The sequence below is a fragment of the Rhinopithecus bieti genome, unplaced genomic scaffold (assembly GCF_001698545.2).
Source record: "Rhinopithecus bieti isolate Rb0 unplaced genomic scaffold, ASM169854v2 scaffold_70846, whole genome shotgun sequence".
Taxonomy (NCBI): Eukaryota; Metazoa; Chordata; class Mammalia; order Primates; family Cercopithecidae; genus Rhinopithecus; species Rhinopithecus bieti.
This window is the reverse complement of record NW_016826194.1, coordinates 1-15,323: the sequence shown is the minus strand read 5'-3', so window position 1 is coordinate 15,323 and position 15,323 is coordinate 1.

The window sequence follows — 15,323 nt, the reverse complement described above, 5'->3', positions numbered from 1 at the left end:
AAAAAAAAAAAAAAAAAAATCTGTGGTCACATGACTTTAAAATGTATTGAAGTTCACATCTTTGCAATATAAAGATTTATGTATAGCCTTGAATGACATCTGAAAGTTTTCCTCACACAAATCTTGCTCATTTCTTATAAATTTGTTTCTAGACATATATTTTTGTAGCTCTTGTAAATGTGATTTTCTTAAACTTTGGATTTGATGGCCTTAATTTTGAACCCAGAAATCTTACAAAATTCTGTTATTGCTTATACTATTTTTTCAATTGATTCCTAGGTTTCCTATACTGTATGTTACTAATGATAATTCTGTACCTTCTTTCCATTTTATTCATTTATTTATTTCTTTTATTTGTTTATATTACCTATGAATTTCAGAATAATTTTAATTCATAGTGGTGTGACTAAATATCATTAGCTTATTAAATTTAACAAGAATGCGTTTAAATTTTAAATAAATATTAGAATCTACTCAGGTTCTATAGCTATTCTGATTTAAATTATACTTAATTTTACCACAAATCACTATTGACTTATTTTCAAAAGTATTTTATCATTAATGATAATTATGTGAATTTTCTTTTGATTCATTAAAATACCTGTTATATTAATATATTTCTGAATATCTACTACTCATTGCATTATTGTTGTGAACTTCACTTAATTACGGTGTACAACTCTTTTGTTTTGCTGCTAATTCTGATTGCTAATATTTTATTTTAAAATTTTGTATCAATATTAGCTTGTAAATTTAGGAGCTACATCAAATTTTGATATAATTATTTTGATGAATTTATAAATGTAGCTTGGAAGCTTGTTTCACACACACACACACCCCACATGTATACTCTGGATCAGTTTATGTAGCATTGACATTTTCAATTCTTTAATTGTTTGGTCAGTTTCCCCAATAAGTATATCTCAGGCTATGTAAGTGAACATTCATGGAGGTAGGGATAGCATACAGGTCTTTGACCACTATATTTCTTTTATAGTAATTTATCTGTTTGAATTTTCTCTCCTGTGGTCAGTTTTAATCATTTATATTCTTAATTTATATTGTATAAATATATAGTTATAATTTCCAGTTTTCTCACTTCTTGTGTTTCCTTATATTTTCTCCTGTTTCTCCTGTTAATGTGACAAATTGCACAAATTATTAGATTTTCTCATATAATCAGCATGCATCTGTGAGGTAAGCCCCAATCTTGGTCATGATGCATGCCATTTAGTATGTATTGCTACATTCAGTTGGCTAACATCTGTTTTAAAATTTTGAATCTATGTTCATAGATGAGATTGCTTTTTTTTTGTTTTTTTGTGTGGTTGTTAATATGTTTCGGTATTGAGTTCATTCTCATCTCATAAAATGGGTGACAAAATGTTCTCTCTTGATCTGTTCTGTGGAGTTTGTAAAAGTTTGGGATGTTCTAGTACTTGATTATTTGGTAGACCCTCCCTGAAAAATCCACTACTGATTGAATGTATTTAATGATTATATGACATTATCTATCATTTCTTCCTGAATTAAAATATGTCCAGATTCCAATTCTTCTCTTCTTACTCCAGTGCCACCATCCCATTTGCAGACAACATCCTCTTTCATCTGGTTTCCTGCTGTAATCTCTCTCCTCATGGACCCATTTCCATCCCTGTTTTCCTAGAGCAGCACTCTTCAAAAGCATTCTCTGCAATGACAGAAATGTCCTATATCTGTGTTGTGCAACATGGTAGCCACTCGCCAACTTGCTGTTCAGCACTTGAACTCTGATTAGTGTGATTGATAAACTGGCTAATTAAATTTATATTTAAATGACTACATTTGCCTGGTGACTACAAAATGACCTTTTATCACTTGCTTTGTATTTGTCCCACTTTACCTACTTCCCTTCTCTTTTGCCTTGTTTTCGCTTGATTGAGAATTTTTGTAATACTGTTGATTTCATCTTCTCACTATAGGTTTCTCTTTAAACAATATAGTTTATTATTCTATTTTGAATATTTTAGTGATTATGTCAAAGCTAACCACCATGGTACTTTAATATTCCTCTTTAAAATGTAAGTATATAAGAAAACTTTAATTACAATCATCTCCTTTCAACATATATGCTATTGCTATCCAGTATGTTAGTTTATCTTTATTCCCTCACCCTATAAATTATTTTATTTTTATTGTTTTATATAGTCAATGTTTGCCTAATTTTACCAATACTTTTACCAATGTATTTAATATTGCTTGTTATTCTGTTTTGCATTTAGACATTCAAGCTCACTTTCTTTCTGAAGTACATTCTTTAGAATTTCCTTTAATGGTGTTCTGTTAGGGGACTCACTCTATTTTTTTTTTTTTTTTTTTCTGAAAATGTCTTTAATTTACTCCAGTTCTTAAGAAATATTTTCACTCAGTGTAGAAATCTTGCAGTTATTTTCTTTTAACATGTTGAAGCTACTATTCCACTGCCTTCTAATTTTGAGCTGTTTGTTGGAAGTGGGTCGTTCTTTGGTAGATCGTAACAATTGCCTTTCCAGTTGCTTTTAAGGTTTTTTTGTTTGTTTGTTTTTGTTTTTGCTTTTGTTTTTGAGATGGAGTTTCGCTCTTGCTACCCAGGTTGGAGTACAATGGCCCAGTGTTGGCTCACTGCAACCTCCGCCTCCTGGGTTCAAGTGACTGCCTGTCTCAGCCTCCCAAGTAGCTGGGATTACAGGTGCCTGCCAGCACACCTGGCTAACTTTTGTGGTTTATACTTTGTGGTTAAACTATAGATACTATAGTTTTTAGTATAACCTATAGGTTTTTGGAGTTTCACCATGTTGGTCAGGCTGGCCTCAAACTCCTGACCTTAGGCAATCCACCCAGCTTGGTCTCCCAAAGTACTGAGATTACAGGCGTGAGCCACTATGCCTGGTCTGCTTTTAAATTTTTTTCCTTTGATATTCTGTAGTTTTGATGACAGGACAGTGATGAGAAGAATTTTCAATGTAAACCCTCTTTTGAAGAGGTAGGAATTCTTTACTTGTACCATTGTTTTAATTTTAGAAAACCAAAAGGAATGGCATATACATTTTATAACTATCTATTTCAGCATCAATGATGAGGATTGTCTTTTTTTCTCTTGTAATTTAGTGATGCAATGGATTATTTGATACCTATTTTCATTTTTAACTACTCTTTTATTTCTGTACTAAAACCTAGTTGGTCATAGTGTATTACTCTTTTGATGTATTTCTGGGTTCTTTTGCTAATATTTTCTTGTAAATAATCTGGTTTCTACTTGTCATTATTTTCTATCATTTTACTTAAATGTTATCATTATTAAGTTTTATTATTAACATTTCACTGACTTTGTAAATGAAATAGGAAGATTTATATCTTTTTTAGAGCCTAGAATAGTTTTAGTAACATTGTCAGATATTTAAAGATAATTTAAAATTCAGCTGTGAAGAGACCTGGTCTGGTGCCCTCTTCAATGGGATGTATTCTATCACCTCCTGAATTTCTTCCATTATGATTGGTTCATTAGAAGTTTTCACTTTCTTGGGTAATTTTGGTAGTTTATATTTTACTGGGAAATCATGCTAGTTATTTATCTTGATTTTCAAAGTTGCTGCCTTTCCCTTTATGTGGCAGTGTTTCCAGATTTAAAAAATTCTTTATGTTACATTCTCTTTCTCATCCCTCATCAACTCTACATGTCTATTTTTTCTCCTTTTTCTTTCTTCAATAACACTTGCAAGTTGTTTACCTATATTATCAATCTTTACAAAGAAAAGTTTTGTGATGATTCATCCTTATTTTTGTTGTTTGCTATTTCATCAGATTGCTTTTTTCTGTAATTCCCACTTTCTGATTTCTTTTGATAAATTATACTGTTCTTTCAAAATTTCTTTTCATCACTTACTGGCTTTATTTTCTTTCTTCTTTAATTATAAAGGTAGTTAGCAACACAAACTTTTCTTTAACTACAGTTTTTACTGTGTTACTTATGGTTTTGTACAAAATATTCCTATTATCTGATTCTGAGTAGTAATGTCCTTTAAGTAATCAGCATATCAACCTACCAACCACAGCTCTAACTATTAAGAGGTCATGGCTTAGAATGATTCCGTATTTAAAACCTAAGGCAGGGCGAGAAAATAAAAGTTAATTTTCTAGCATGTTAAGTTAAAAGCATATGTGCTTTAAAATCCTACAATTATTTGGTTGGAAAAGATACAATATAGAAAATAATGTAGGTCAAAATAACTGCTGTGGTAACTTCAGACAAATCTGAATTCTCAAGAGCAAATTAAACAAACTGTTTTTAATGGATAAATGTTCACCTACATTTTAAAAGTAATCACCTTTCTGTGTTGAAAACATTTCAATAACTATATTTTGATCAAGGTTTACTAACTAATATTATTAATATAAAATTTCGAGACATAGACAAAAATACTAGAGGACTGTGGCACTAAAACACACCTCTCACTCTTTTCATTGAATTAAGGAAGATAAAATAAAGGTCTCAAAAATAGATACATAGATACAGCCTTGAAAATTGCAGTTTGGATTTTCCATCAGCCCTAGTGTGTGGGAATTCACAAAAAGTTTTACTTAGAAAAAGTGGAAGAATTTGACATGTTTGTATCGCTAGTATAGTGGATCAAATTCATTCCTTCACCATTTCATAATGTTATATTCTACACAGGAAAAAGGTGACAATTGTGTTTGCTGTTCAACAACATAGAACAGTAATAAATTGCCAAACCACTCCTCGAATTAGAAAGTGCACTTCAAGAAAGGTAGATTAAAAACATATATACATTAAAAAATGAAATGGGCAAGTTAGTAAGTAAAAAACAAAATCAGTTGGAAAAGCTTATATGACAAAGATCTAAAGGCATGGAAATGGTTCAATATTAGCACAATTAATATAGTATCAATACTAATGCCCATGAAGGCCACATGTGATTGTCCTCAGAAGTGGAAAGTGTGGAGGTGAGGAATCTAAAATCAAATCATCATCTCCCCTACTACGAAGCGAGCTGATAGAACTATAAACCAAATAATCATGCAGGAGTGGCAGAAGCATACCCTGCAGGAATGCAGTTAAAAAACAGAAGAAACAGCTACAAGTGTTGAATGCAGTTGCCACATAAGATCAGGAATCAGGAATCAAGAGTGGGGAGACATAACACAAGAAACACCTCTATTCTTTTATAAGCCTGGCAATTCGATTCAATTTTTTTCAAAATATGTAAAAGTACTGCAGTGACAAAAAGTAAATGGAAAGTTCCAAAAGACATATGAAGCACAACCCCAATTATGTACTTGTGTGTAGACATACAGGGAAATGTGTAGACACACATACACACACGCACACACACATACATCAAAGTGTTTTCAGATAAATGATCAAATGCTATAACGGTTTTATCACAGAGTAGTGGGATTAGGGGCAAATATATTTTATTTCTTAATTTCTTTGTATTTTCAAAAATGCTCCATGCTACTGAAGACATATTTACATATTTTTTAAGTTTAAAAATTACATATTCCAAATACATGCAAGCACTGTATTAAGTGTCAGGGCTGTTAAGATGAATAGGGCGCACACAACCAGCACCCTCAATGTGATCCAGAGTGAGCCGCAGACACCCGAGAGGCAACCCAGTGGCACACCACCTTAGCCAGAGTCTTTCACTCCATTTCCTGGCTTGTCTTTTCTTTGTGCTTTGTTACCCTGGAGTTGTGGTGAAGGAGATAACAAACTCTTTTGTCACTAGTGGAATCCGAGAGTAAAGGCAAAATGCTCTCGATCATTGTTGTGCATTATGAACTGTTAGAGGTTCATACTTCTGTCTGACATCTATAAGCCTCTGCTGACTGCCCATTGTTTACTTGGCCCACATTGTTTACTTGGGAAGCTATTTTTGTAGTTTTCTGTGTGCATTATTTTTATTTTATATGAACTTTCTGTCCTTGAATCATTATATCCTTAAGTATATGTATAGCAAAATGATTGATTTAATATGAGATGCTGCTTGTATTTGCTGTTATTTCTTACGAGCTATAAAATATTTTAGGTAAATGTCATGAAAATTAAATTATCACATTATAAAAGAGAGGTATGTAACAGAGAAACAGATGGCTAATGAGCTGTGACTTGTCACAAATGGGCTCTAAGTTTTATAACGAGAATCTATCAGCAGAAAGGAAATTTATCTGGACAAAGACCAATTGCCTGGAGTTAGTACACAGTCTAATTTTAGACCATTTCACTTTTCTTCCCTGAATGACATGAACAATATGATTGAGTCACTTTTGCCGAAAACAATTGAACAAGACTGACAAATGCATAATGTTTCAGACCATGAAATTCCAATTGGTCCAATCATAGATGAATTTATCATGCCTGCAGCGATGTTATTGTAGCTACAAGTCATGTTCTCTCCCACTGTGGTAACTACTGAATGGAAGTGGGCCAGGTTTGCAGAGTAAGCTACTCAAGCATATGTCTTCAGATAATCTTTTTAATCAGAAGACTATTCTGTAATTTAATATCTTTTCTTCTCAATACTCTTGACAAATGCCATTACAAAGCCTCTTGACAAGAGATTTTATGCAATATTTGAAGGTGTTTCTGCTGTGATTGTGAATAGTTCTTGCTATAAGCAATAAGAAACAAAAGTTGTCACCAGGCGCGGTGGCTCACACCTGTAATCCCAGCACTTTGGGAGGCTGAGGTGGGCAGATCACGAGGTCGGGAGTTTGAGACTAGCCTGGCCAACATGGTGAAACCCTGTCTCTACTAAAAATACAAAAATAATTAGCCAGGGTGATGGCACGCACATGTAATCTCAGCTACTCTGGAGGCTGAGGCAGGAGAATCTCTTGAACCCGGGAGGCAGAGGTTGCAGTGAGCTGAGATTGCCCACTGCACTCCAACCTGGGCAACAGAGTAAGACTCCATCTCAAAAACAAAACAAAACGAAAAACCACAAGTTGTCCACCCTGGTGGGGCAGGATGGAATGAGCAACAGTCTCAGCTAGTGACTTATCAATGATAAGCTAAACACTTGAAGAACATGCTTTGAAGAATGGAAGGTCAGATAGAGAAATTGCATAAAGAAGCTAAGAACAATTTCAAGGCAGAGTCAGACATCTGATGTCCAAATTGAGAAACTGAGTCAAGAAACAGCCTGCTGTTGTTGGAAATCACAGAAGTGGTCGTAGAGTCTACCAAAAAAATGAATGTACAGGTGGAAATCAGTAACTCTCACTCCCTCTGCAGATGGTCTGTCTCCAGTTGAATATCCAGGTCTCACAGCTTCCTCCTCCCCCTTACAAAGTCCAGTTGTTACAGAAAATGGAACCAGGCCTCAAAGCTGGGTCATTTCTTCAATCCTCCATCTTTCTCAAAGCAACCTGTGCTTGGTAGATGGCAAGTGGACTAGAAGCCCCGTTGAACTTGCTGTCATTGACTCTGAGTGTGCAGCAGTGATCAAGCTAGCAGGAGTGTGGACTGGGTCCCTTCCAGGACAAGCACATGGGGACAATAGGCTTCTCAAGAATGACCTTTCAGGAACAAAGGAGCTTCCAGACTCCCATGGTACCAGTGGGGCGAGGTGGCAGGGATGGGAGAGGGACTTGTGGAGGGTCTCCTGGTGCCACAGGCTGAGTAGCCTTGGAGGACAACTAAGAGTGGTGGTCTGAGGAAAATCAGACTCAGAGACTTCTCTAGATTTGTAATTGTATTGTATTATTGTTTCTAGTAACAGGATGAAAATATGGTCCAGGCACAGTGGCTCACGTCTGTAACCCCAGTTGGGAGGCCAAGGTGTGTGGATCATGAGGTCAAGAGTTCGAGACTAGCCTGGCCAACATGGTGAAACCCCACCTCTACTAAGAAAACAAAATTTAGCCAGGCGTGGTGGCAGGCACCTATAATCCCAGGTACTTGGGAGGCTGAGGCAGGACAATTGCTTAAACCCAGGAGGCAGAGGTTGCAGTGAGCCAAAATTACACCACTGCACTCCAGCCTGAGCAACAGAGCAAGACTCTGTCTTGAGGGAAAAAAAAGGAAATATTGTAAAAGTACTGAAAAGAGAGTGCTATCCATTCATAAATGGCCAATCTGGATGTGATCTCTTCACAGACATCATTGCTCCTGAGAGGGAAGTGGCTCTCATGACACAAAACTCCGGCACACAGCTTTACAGGCAGAGCCCATGATCACCAAACACATAGGTGTCCCCACTTTCAGTCCCAGGATCCGGCTATCAGGCACCACTCCTAGTCCTACTACTCCTATTTTGAGAAGAGCCAGAGAGAGATATGTGACTCCTATTGAATGGCATTGATAAGCAGTGCATTCTGGGAAGAGTGATCTTTGGAAGGGTTGTACTGGTGTGAACTAGCACTAGAGGAACCAGGAATACAGATGGAACAACATAACCAAGAAAGTTTTTTCCACCTGTTTCTTTCTTCCTCCCTCAAGCTGAGATGGTGCCGTTAAACTGCAGCCGAAATGAGCAAAGGACAATTCTAAACCACAGGTCTTTGCTCTGACAAATTCTGCATACCCGTCATACCTGTAAGTAGCGATGGTTCATAATAATCAGTAATGAGTTATGGAGTGTTTTGTGTGGGTCAAGCATAGTGGTACATGTGTTTACTCTTTCATCCTCACAATAAGCCTATGAAACAAGAATTGTAATTATCACATGTGTTAGGTCACTCTTGAGTTGCTAAAAGGAATACCTAAGACTGCGTAATTTATAAAGCAAAGAGATTTAATTGGCTCATGGTTCTGCAGGCTGTACAGGAAGCAGGGTGCCAGCACCTGCTTGGCTTCTGGGAAGGCCTCAGGGAGCTTTTACTCAGGGGGAAAGCACAAGGGCAGCAGGCTGGTCACATAGTGAAAACAGGAGCAAGAGAGAGCACAGGGGAGGTGCCACACTTTTAAATAACCAGATCTGTCAAGAACTCACCATCTCAAGGAAAGCACCAAGCCATGAGGGATCCACCCCCATGACCCAAACACCTCCCACCAGGCTCCACCCTGGGGATTACCTTTCAACATGAGATTTAGAGGTGACAAACTATATCATTCCACCTCTCCTCAAATCTCTTGTCTTTTTTACATTGAAAAATACAATCATCCCCTGCCAGTAATCCCCTGAAGTCTTAATTCATTCCAATACTAACTCAAGTTCAAAGTCCTATGTGGAGATGAATTCCTTCTACATGTGAGACTATAAAAACCAAGCAAGTTATTTATTTCTAAGATACAATGGGGGTACAAGCATCAGGTAAATTTTCCAATTCCAACAGGGATAAATTGGCCAAAAGAAAGGGCTATAGGGCCCATGGAAGTTCAAAACCCAGCAGAGAAGCCATTAAATCTTAAAGCTCCAAAACAATCTCATTTGACTTCATGTCCCACATTCAGGACACACTGGTGCAAGAGGTGGGCTCCCTTGGGCAGCTCTGCCTCTGTGGCTTTGCAGGGTTCAGCCTTTGCAGCTGCTGTCACAGATTGGAATGCAATGTCTGTGGCTTTTCCAGGTGCAGAGTGCAAGCTGCCAGTGGTACCATTCTGGGATCTGGAAAACTTTGGCCTCTTTCTCACAGCTCCACTAGGCAGTGTACCACAGGGAATCTGTTCAGGGCCTCCAACCCCACATTTGCCCTCAGCAATGTCCTAGTAGAGGTTCTCCATGAGGGCTCTACTCCTGCAGCAGGCTTCTGCCTGGGTACCCAGGCTTTCTCATACATACTCTGAAATCTAGCTGGAGGCTGCCAAGCCTCTTTCACTCTTGAACTTTGTGAACCCATGGGCTTAACATCACGTAGAAGCCACCAGGGCTTACAGCTCACCTCTGGAGTGATAACCTGAGCTATACTTCAGGTCCTCTGAGCCAGCGCTAGCACCAGAGAGCTGGGATTTCATGGAGCAGTATCCTGGAGCTACACAGGTTATAAGGGCCCTGGGCTAGGCCCACAAAAACATTCAGTCTTCCTGGATCTCTGGCTCTGGGATGGGAGAGGCTCCCTCAGAGATCTTTGAAATGCCTTCAAGACCTTTTTCCTATTGTCTTGGCTATCAGCTCCTGGCTCCCTTTTATTTAAGCTAATTTCTCTACCAACGGGTTGCTCCACAGCCCTCTTAGATTCTTCCCCTGAAAATGGGCTTTCCTTTTCTACCACATAGCTGGGCTGAAAATTTTCCAAATTTTAATGCTCTGCTTCCCCTTTAAATATATCTTCCAACTTTAAGTCATTTCTTAACTCCCACGTCTGTATGTAGGTTGTGAGCAGCCAGGTCACCTCTTAAAAGCTTTTCTGCTTAGAAATTTCTTCTCGTGAGTAACCTAAATTATCACTCTTAAGTTCAAACTTCCACAGATCACTGAGGCATGAACACAATTCAGCCAAGTTCTTTGCTAAGTCATAATATGAGTAATCTTTGCTCCAGTTCCCAATAAATTTCTCACTTCCAACTGAGACTTTAAAATGTCAGCCTGAACTTCCCTGTCCACAGCACCATCAGATCAGCATTTTGGCCACAACCATTTAACCAGTCTTTAAGAAGTTCCAAATTTTCATCTTCCTGTCTTCTTCTGAGCCCTCCAAACTCTTCCAACCTCTGCCTGTTACCCAGTTCCAAAGCTGCTTTCACATTTTCAGGCATTTTTATAGCAAGGCCCCACTCCTCAGTATAAATTTTCTGTTAGGCTATACTGGCACTGCTATAAAGGAATACCTAAGACTGGGTAATTTATAAAGGAAAAAAAGGTCAATTGGCTCATGGTTCTGCAAGCTATGTGGAAAGAAAGATTATGATATCTGCTTGGTTTCTGGGGAGGCTTTTACTCACGGCAGAAGGCAAAGAGGGAGCAGGCACATCACATGGCAAAAGCAAGAGCAAGAACAGGCCGGGTGCGGTGGTTCATGCCTGTAATCCCAGCACTTTGGGAGGCCAAGGTGGGCAGATCACGAGGTCAGGAGATCGAGACCATCCTGGCTAACACGGTGAAACCCCGTCTCTGCTAAAAACACAAAACATTAGCCTGGCATGGTGGTGGGTGCCTGTTGTCCCAGTTACTAGGGAGGCTGAGGCAGGAGAATGGCATGAACCCAGGAGGTGAAGCTTGCAGTGAGCCAAGATCGCACCACTGCACTCCAGCCTGGGCGACAGAGCAAGACTCTGTCTAAAAAAAAAAAAAAAAAAAAAGAACAAGAACAAGAGTTGTAGAGAAGGTCCCACACACTTGCAAACAACCAAATCTCTCGAGAATTCACTCACTATTGCAAGGACAGCACCAAGCCGTGCAGGATCTGCCCGCATGATCCAATCACCTCCCACCAAGCCCCACCTCCAACAGTAGGGATTATAATTCTATGTGAGATTTAAAGGGGAAAATATCCAAACTGTATCATCACTGTGCTACAGATGGAAAAAGAAAGGCACAGAAGATTGAATTGCTTGAGGTAGTATGTGCTAAAGATGGAACTTTATCCATGATAGTTCACTTTCAACACCCAAGCTCTTAACCCTTATGGTATCAACTCACTTTTAGTCATAGTGATTTGGGTACCATCATACTTTAGAAATTTAGAGTGTTGTGTATGTGTTGTTGAATTTTTAGGATTAACAAATAGGTGTGGTCACTTCAGCAGCACGTATACAAAAATTGGAATGATATAGAGAAGATAAGCATGGACCATGTGCAAGGATGACACACAAATTCATGAAGCGTCCCATATTTTATATGCATATCAATTGGAAGTCATTACATGAGGAAGAGACAGCTCAGAGGTTTGTTAAAATAAGCAAAACACAAAGGCAGAAAGTATCTGAGAAAAAGTAGACATTTGATCATCAATTTATTTCCAAACATTTAGAGAGTAGTTTAATTATTGAAACATAATCAAGGAATATTAAGAAAGCACTGAACTGCTTTAATTCTTTGAAAGATTGCCTTAGGATTTATAGTGCACATCTCTAATTAATAATGGTCTATATCCAGATAATAGCATCTCACATGTAATATAAACCAGTAGAACAATATATTCCACATTTTCCCTGGTATTTTTGTGTTTTGTCATTTTATGTTTTACTTGTATATATGGTATAAATACACAATACATTGCTACTACTTTTGCTTTAGACAGCTTTTTTTTAAAATGTAATTTCAATTAAAAATTATATTTTACTTAAAAAAGTACGTACATTATTGAAAAGTTATTTTCAACACAAGTCTTTGTGCTGAAAATAATTTAGAAGTTATTAGAAAATTTTAAAATAATTTTCGGCAAAAGTTATATCTCAAGTTTTATTGTAATTTTTATTTTCTTCTCTTTCATGGAAATGATATATTTTCCACTTCTATTACCAATTCCTATCTTATAGCGTGTGCATTCTTCTTTGTTCAATTAATTGTTAGGTCTCACTGGTTCACTTCTCTTTTGCATAAACTTTTATAAATTATTATGTAGTATTTAACTTTTCACAATATTTGAGTCCAATATTTTTCCAAAAGATTTTCTGCCATCGAAGTTTGAATGATTTTATGTACAGATAATTTTACCATTTTATTTAGTCAAAAAATATTTCCTTTAGTAATTTTTTCTCTACTCTTACAAATCTCTCTAATTTAGAGGACAGAAAGACAGTGATCACTCCAGGCCACTGAAAGTGTGGTTGCTATCAAATGTCAAACTGAGAACTGAAGGGTGCTGGTTGGCAAAAGAAATTGAGAAGAACCATTTAGGAACTCATTTGCAATGTGACAGATACATTTTATGCCTATTAAATCTGATCATTTGAAAATGGGGTTGATAGTTTATGTCTTTTATTGTGCTTTCCCAATAATTCAATTTTAGTCTATTTTTAAAAGTGTTACCCATGACATATTTAGAGGAGCGAGAGATTTGATCTTTCACTACAGAAAGTTTGAGAATTATTGGCCTATTATTTTCTCTCCATTTTTAGCATGTGGAGAAAAGGCAGAATAAAGAAGCTTTGCTTTTGTTTTTATTTTTTTCTGATTTATATACATATATAATTTAAATATAAGAGAAAGTTATTTTGATGTATGTTATGTCATATGTTTAACTATTATTTATTTTTAAAAATCAGAGCAGCAAGATGGCAGACTTGGAAACTCCAAGCTCTCACTCCCCAACAAAAACAAACAAACAAACAAAAAACCCAGAAGTTATCTGAACCACCTTTAAAGAATCTCTGGAAAACAGTCACGGGTTTACAGCAAGCCAGTAAATGCCCTATCAAGAAAAACCTGTTGTCACAATGGTAGGAAAGGTGTGTGGCACTTTCACTCTTACTCTCTCCACTCCCCAGCACAGCAGTGATCTGAGTCTTCAGCAGAGGGCAGCCTGGTCCCAGATCCCACCCATCATTGCATAAGAGGGAGCAAAGCAGACTTCATTGCAAATCATTGTGTCATGTTTCTAACCTGTCTGGGGACATCTGACAAATTGACACAAGACACTCATCTCTGTTTTGTGTAATTCCAAATGCAGGTGATAAAAGCAGTTGACGCTGTTCATAAAAGCTACAAGGTGATGACAAGCTCACAGATGTCTGAGGCCAGGGATTGCAAGTAGAGATATAAAATAGGCCATCACGGTTCCAGAAGAGATGCTCAATGAGATGCTTTGGGGGAATTTGAACATCAAGTACAGCCATATATCCAGGAGAATTTAGAAAGCCACGTGAGTGCTCAAGAGAGCCACGTGCTCAGAAAAGACCTGAGAAGACCTTCTGCTTTCACTGCGGGCCCAACCCCAAGCTTAAGCAAGCCTAGCCTAGAGATGCAGGGTCCCAGCACACAGCCAGTCTTCAGAGGCTGCCTTGCAGCTCCTGCCTCTGTTTTGTTTTGTTTTGTTTTGTGTGTGTGTGTGTGTGTGTGTGTGTGTGTGTGTGCGTGTGTCTTTCACTGGTTTGCTTGCTTCAGCTCCTGATTTTTAAAAAATCTCTGTCTAAACATTAGCTGAACATGAGCTAAAGAAACAGAGATTCCAGTGATCGCACATGACAAGAAATGATTTTCACAAAAACAGTTCAGAAAAGTCTTGAATGGGCTAATACAGCCTTCAACAATGAAAATAAAAGCAAATCCTGAGGAAGAGGGAGAATCTGATTTCCAGAAGTACCACATTAAAACCAGCAAATTCCCAATTTCCAACAACAAAAATTACAAGACGTACTAAAAAACAGAAGATGGCTCATTCAAAATTCCCAAATACATTCAAAATAAATCGAAAGAAACCATCTCTAAGAAAGTATGCATATCAGACTTCTTAGAAAAACACCTTAAAGCAACTGAAAAAGGAAAAGAAGAGAAAATATTTAAGATACAAAGTTCAGAAATGAAAATTGAGACATTTCACCAATTTTGCAGAAATAAACAGATTGAAAGAACATTTTGAACAATTACACACCAACAAGTGGGGTAACCTAGATGAAACAGGCATGCAATCTGCCAAAACCAAATCATAAACACACAGAAAATCTGAATAGACAGATAGCTAGTAAGGAGCTTGCCTCAAAATAAAACACCCTTCTACAAGATAAAAAAGCCCTAAGCCAAACAGCTTCAATGGTGAATTGTACCAAACCTTTAATGAAGAAATAACACTAATTCTTTTCAAACTCTTGCAAAAAAAATTGAAGCAGAAAGAGCCCTTTCAAATTATTCTATGAGGTCTGCTTTACCCTGATACCAAAACCAGAAAAAAATACTACATGAAAAGGAGACTACATATAAATATTTCTTATGAATATTGTTGGAGAAATCTCCAACAAAATACTAGCAAACTGAACTAAACAACAGATTAAAGCAATTGTAAACCATGACCAGTGGGATTTATTACTGGAATGTAAAAAATGATCAAAATATCAAAATCAATCACTGTGGTATATGAAATTAATAGAATGGAAGGGAAAAATCACATTATCCTCTCAATTGATGTACTAAGAAAGCACTTTACAAAATTCAACAGGTTTTCATTATAAAAATAATAATCTAAGAATGAAAGGGTCTTCCTCAAAATGGTAAGTGCCATACATAACAACCTACATCTAACATCACACTCAATGGTGAAATAGTGAAAACTTTTCCCTGATAATTAGCACAAGACAAACATGCCTGTTTTCACCACTTCTATTTAAGATCATATTGGAAGTTCTAGCAAAAACAATTAGACAAGAAATGTAATTGAATTTGGAAAGAAGGAAGTAAAATTGTGTCTTCGGATGATGTAACCTTTTATGTTAAAAAACCCTGGCGGGGGCGGAGCAAGATGGCCGA